The sequence below is a fragment of the Rhagoletis pomonella genome, unplaced genomic scaffold, assembly GCF_013731165.1.
Source record: "Rhagoletis pomonella isolate Grant_MI unplaced genomic scaffold, Rhpom_1.0 Rhpom_scaffold_00012, whole genome shotgun sequence".
NCBI classification, from domain to species: Eukaryota; Metazoa; Arthropoda; class Insecta; order Diptera; family Tephritidae; genus Rhagoletis; species Rhagoletis pomonella.
Window position 1 is genome coordinate 12268447 of NW_023458566.1, and position 6400 is coordinate 12274846.

The 6400-nt window shown below is 35.3% G+C and overlaps 1 protein-coding gene across 1 annotated transcript in view; it reads left to right on the plus strand.

Annotated features, from left to right (window-relative positions):
• The window catches only part of LOC118747839 (glutamate receptor 1-like), a gene marked incomplete in the record, with an annotated part of 322600 nt that overhangs the window by 229893 nt on the left and 86307 nt on the right, over positions 1 to 6400 (plus strand).

The window sequence follows — 6400 nt, forward strand, 5'->3', positions numbered from 1 at the left end:
TAAAATTTCTGCAGTATATTTTGTTGTTGTGCAGGCGTGAACAACCATATTCTATTCTTACGTCTGCTTATTTCTCATATAATTCTCTACGGTTTCCTCCTCAACTACAGGTCCCTCCCCTTTGTGTAACAATATCAAAGCGCACGCCACACTTCGGAGGAAAAGCTCGGCCAAACACTAACATATTATGTAAGCGTCAATCTATTATTATTATCATCTAAATACAAATAGGTACGACACAAACAAATTTTGAACTCCCTTTGATGAGAGCACCGTTCGCTCGATTTCATTGGAACACCGATTTAAAGGCTATAACTTCCTCTAATCCAGAAATGTTAACCCCGATATGTAGAGGGCGTGGCATCTGACATACAGACCAAAATGTAAAAACTACTATATCTCTAAAACGAATTATGCTGGGGGACTGAAACTTAGCACTTATGCATAGATTATAAATACCCTGGTAAATACTGGAAAAGGGGGCGTGGCACCTCCCATAAAAACTGAAATTCTCATATCGCTTTTCTCTGGAACCGGTTATGCTACCGTCCTGAAATTTGACGCAGCTTTTTCCGCTATCAATAACGTGCTTAGAGCGAAAAGTGGTAAGTATTAAAAAAGTGGGCGAGGCACCTACCATACAAACTGAACTCCTCATGTTGCTTAGCTGTGTAACCGCTGAGGCTAACGTTCTGAAGTGATGTGTATTTTTCGCATACAAAATGCTGTTACCATATCGCTTATATGTGGAACCACTTATGATAAGGTAATAGAATTTGATACACCTACATCTATATGCATATAAAATGGCAAGACTCATTCAATTGGGAACCATTTTCTACCAGATTTCTGAATCGCTTTGAATGATTGTTATTTTGTGTAATGATTTTCAAAAGGATCAGTGGGTTTGTCTTCCGTTAGGTGGCGCAGGGAGTAAGAGTACAGACCAAATATTGAGCCCCGATCCCGCCCAACCCGAAATTCAATTTTTAAGTTCCGAACCCGCCCATCCCGACGTTTTTCAGAATTGTACCGCGAGCCCGGGGGTCGCGAAATCTATCTCTAAAAAAATTCACATGTCTTTCAAATTAATTTAAAATGAAAAAATGTTGTGAAAGATCTGGCATCCTCCGATTATTTTGTTTTGCTTTGCTGTTCGTTTTCGTCTCAATAAAACATAAACGGGGCATATTTCATACGAATTTTTTAAGGAAGATTTTCGGAATTTGCGGAGCTTGCGGTTTTATCGGGAGTATAGGGAAAGGATTTTGGTCACGTTTCGTCCGTAAAATGTTTTAGACCTTTCCGATACCGCCTATTCCGACTATTTTTAAATCAGTACTGTGGGACCCGCGGGTCCCGATATCCCGCGGTCATCTCTAATTGAGAGCTATTCTTAAAATTTATGGTCAGATTTGCTTCATCTTTAGAACACATAATGGCAACATAAAGTCTGGTGCGACTTGGTAGCCCAATCGTTTGATTCAAAAATATTGGGCTTTAGGCCAATCTTGACAGAAACACATGTAAAACCTCCGTTAGAGAAGGATATTATATTTTGTTTTACACCTTCGAGGTACTTTCTTAACCTCTATGGATTTTGATGAAAAGAAAAAGGATTTTAAGTAGATGTTGGCAATTTAGTTTTAACCTTCTAAGAGGCTCTCAGACCAATATAATCGAAAAACGTATTTACAGTCTGAATTGGTGTTTCTTTTACATAATAGTCAGTAAGGAACCATTAGGCATCACATTTATATATACATTCAAATACATATGCATATTTTTTGTAAACGGATATTTGGGTTCCTTTCTTGGTATAATTTCGAAAGCTACTAAGAAATTGGGTTTTAAGCTTTCCTGTAAATTTGCTATAAATTTTGGTGGTGGACTTCAAAATCGTCATTCGAATAAAGGACGCAATATTGGTGACAAGCAAAATTTAAAAGTGTATGAAAAAATTGTCGAATTTCAACAACTGGCAAGCGTAGGTTTAAATCAAGTTATTTCCTTCAGGTGTCTCAAAATAGCCTTATAAGACATACATATGTATGTAAGTATAAAAATATCCAAGTACCCCACGCAAACCGGCAGCCCCTCCAACCAAGCCTAACATAAAATTGATGCACCACAAGCAACCTAATGAGCTACGGCGCAGGAGTTTCGGCTATTCGACTATTTATTAAAGCATATTTTACAACAAGACGTAAATGTGGTGCCAACAAAAAAAAATACTAAAAACAAAACTATTTAATAAAAACTTTGCTAAATTTGTTTATTAAATCTAAAGTGCACATAAATTTTAGTGTAGTTTTTGTGCAAAAGAAAAAAAACGAAAAAATAAATAAATAACATTTGCACTTGGCAAAGCAATCACATGATATTTTAGTATTAAAAACTTACACACGAAAACATTAAAATTTTAAATGCCATTTGAAATGTGTGGCATAAAGAACTTGCTGCAATAAATTTTCATTACAATTGCATACACACCAAATTACTCATACGAAAAGTAGTAATCCAGATAGCTAAAAGGCCAAAAAAAGTGGGTAATGCGCATGCAAACACATTTCGGTATATACACACACACATATACGTTTAAGTATATACACACAATATATAAATATGTGTACATTCATGAGCAGATTAAACTTTTTGCTATGTAGTAAAAGCAATTCACACGTCGCGCCAATATAAATGCATATGTAAATATATACATACACCCATACATAAGTATGTACTATATATGTAAGTATGTATTTTGTGGAAATAAAATGTTTGCCATCTTTCGCTAACGCTACTTTATAATCTCTCTCCTATTTGTATGCCAATGAATGTACGATTGTATGTTTGCATATGAGTAAGTATGTATGCATGCATGTAAGTAGGTATATTACCACAAAAAAAAATGAGGCCAAAGTATTTCGAATTGCATTAGCAAAATGAAATTGTTAGCTTGATGGCAGGCGAATTACGAAAGACTCCAGCGGCAGTCGCGACTTTTTACAGCTGCATATGTATGAAGTAAATATGTATATATGAATATACCTATGCACGTATGTATGTATATACTAAAATATGTAAGAGAACACATTTTGCATACTTTCAAAAAAATATACATATATATGTAGTATAATTTGATTACTTTTGCATGAATTTGTGTGCGTAGCAATGCAAATTGGAACACTCTACCACATGCAAGCGAATTAAATCTCATGTCTAAACAACTTTAAATGTTTAAAGTGACGAAGTACATACACATATATGTACAAATGCTTTCGCAAAGGCGTAAAAGCATAGACAGACGGCAGCGCTGATCCAGATCAACTTTTTAGCTCGGAATTATCTCAGGAATTAACTGCAGTTGATCCCGATTAAGTCCTAGAGTAAAGGGAGTTGGGGGCATTTTCGAAGAGAACACTGAACAAAATTTATAGAACGTAGAACAGATAGAAATCGAATGAAAATTTAATAAAACCCTTATATGAATTAAAATAGAGAACGCAAAAGTGCCGGCAAGAAGGATGTCCAGGCTAAATTTAGATGCTTTTTTGTGTATTCAGCGCTCTTTGAGCCCAGGTAGCCGTGTGGTCGGTCGGCACTGTTTACTAAAACTCAGTAGCGCCCTGGTTCGAATCCCATTCCGAAAATCGTTTTGGCTTTTTATTTATATTGTTTTTAGTTTGATTTTTTTTTTATTTTGTTGTTTTGTTATTTCGCATTACAGTACACCACCGATACAAGCAACTGAAAAAAATTTGGAGAGTTGCTTTGATTGAGGTTGTTGAAATAACCGAGTTACAAAAAAGTTCAGTCTGAAATGAGAATTTTACCTAAAAATTAAAGTAAAACAAAACAAAAGTATACAAATTAATTCTCTAAAAAAATATTCTTTGTATATGCTATAAATTCGATGTTTTCGTTTGTATTTTAGTCGACGGCCGACTCTCCAGCTATTGAAGAGTTAAGGTGTCTTCTACTGAAACCGAGTTTTATTTAGCCCAATGAAGACAAAAATTGACAGAAATAAGAAATTATGGATAAAAAGTGGCGTTTACTGAGGCACAATTTTGTGAGAAAAGTTCCATCTGCTGATTCGCTAATGGTAAACATTTGGATGTTGCTTTAGCCGAGGCCGTACTGTAAATGAAATTTTCAGAGTTACATTTTATAAAAAGAGACACCAAAAACTATAATTACAATAAAAATATAAAAGTAATAATATAGGATATAGAAAATAAAACCTTGTAGGATTCGAAACGCAATACTGACGTTTGTAAGGAACAATTTTGTTCAGATCGACAGCGTCGTCTGTCTATACTATACGGGAAAGAGTTTGAATGCACATATGTTTGCACGTATATTAGGGTGATCCAAAAATACAGAGGAAAATGTGTGCCTAAATGATCAGAACGTCGATCTGAGTCGACCTAGCCATGTCTGTCTGTTTTATCATTTGACGATCTGCTAAATTATATGCAAATACTACACAAGCAAATTAACAAAAATACTTACAAAACATGATATTTCTTCGCTAAGATATATTGATTAAGGTGAGAATGCAGATGCACTTTTGTTTTTGCTTATTCAGCTTTCAAATCGCTTGAACAGCTGATGGATTGACACTTTAACAGATTTTACAGACAAAAATTATTCGGGTAAAATCTTGCAACTTCTAACAAAGAGAGAACCGATTTTATTCGCTCATTTTCACATACCTTGCCAGAAAACCGAGTTCACGAAAGCTTTCTGGCAACTTCCTAATGTGTTTCAGTACTGGGGGAGCTTGAAAGAAAAATATATTTTGCATCAGCCTAAAGTACTACACCTATGTAGTATGTGTATGTATGTATTTGCAAATCAAAACAACCGACTTTAAATCCACACCCCTTACCTGTCAGTCGGCTAAAAGCTCACGAATTTCCAACACTGCTGAGCACTCATATGCTCACAAAAATAAACCCACATGCCAAGCATACATATATACATACATATGTACATATGCATGCATTTGCTTACATGACAGCTTTCTGACAGACTCAGGCACAGCATTTGGGATTTAAATATATGTAGCTCTTACACACACACACACACACGTCCATGTTAAAGTATAAGCAAAGGTCACAGGCTGAACGCCTAAAAATGTGCAACGACAGATTACACGCTCTGAGGCTAATCGTAGCAGTTGCCAAGTTTCTGCGCGGATATCTACAAATATTCATTAGTTGTTTTTGTTATTAGTCATATAAGGTATGTACATAATTGCCTGGGTAAATGTTTACTTTTGTTTGTTGGAGTATTCGTTGTTTACTTGTGACCTCGTTAAAGGTGAAAAGTTTGCCTGTCAGACAAGCTAGGAAAAATTAAAAGCCAAAAAAAAATATGTAAGCAGATTACACGCACATTAATGCCAGCAAGTAAACATACTGAATAGACGCATACAAGGTGATACGTATATTAAAATTGGGGGGGGGGGGTAAGACTTTTTGAAACATTTAATTTTTTTTAAGTATATTCCAATATTCCACGAAGTTGCCTAAAATAAATATTTCATCTGCGAAAAGACGAAAAAAACATATTTATGTTGAACATTTTTACACAATAAATACTCCTCGGTATTCCAAGCCGAGGAATTTTCTATTCTTATGGCCGTGGAAATGCAGGAGTACTGACCTCCAAGCCGCACTCAAAGCATTGCACCGCCCTCCAACTACCTACTGCCAGTGTCGGCTAAATTATGTTGTAAAAGACAAAGAACTTTTTTAAAAAAAATAAACTTTTAAAAAGGTAGCAACCCCACTCAAAAAAACACAAAAGCTTGGTACCTCATTTTTTAGTCAAACGAATGGTCAAGATCTTTATTTTTTTAAACAGGTGACAACCCAATTAAAACAAAAAACATAATGGAATATCTGGAGGCCAAGCCCTTTGATTTGAAACCTTATTTTTGGTAATCCAACGAGCGGTGCGTATCTTATAATTTTCTAGTTGGTTGAAAACTCTATAAAAATTCTAAGTACTAAGGAGAATGCCCCTGTCGAAATCCGTTCCGGAGCTTTCGAGATTAGCATGTTGAAAAAATCTCGACTTTGCCCTATACGGTGTAGGAAAGATATATGAACAAATCTCGTAGATGATTTTAGTTTAAAGTCGTGCCCCTTTAACATGTGCGTGTGTGTATGTGTTTGTACTCATGCATGCCTTTGTTTATTGTGCATACAGAATTTTGTATGAAATTAAAATCCATGTACAAACAAGACAGAAACCAGCTTACGTAAATTTTTATATGTATGTATGTATATAGAAAGGTATACTTATGCTCGATTATATGTGTATATTTGCAACTGAACATGCCCACTAGAACCTGAAGGGAGATCTCCCTATGTGAGGAATAAAAGAG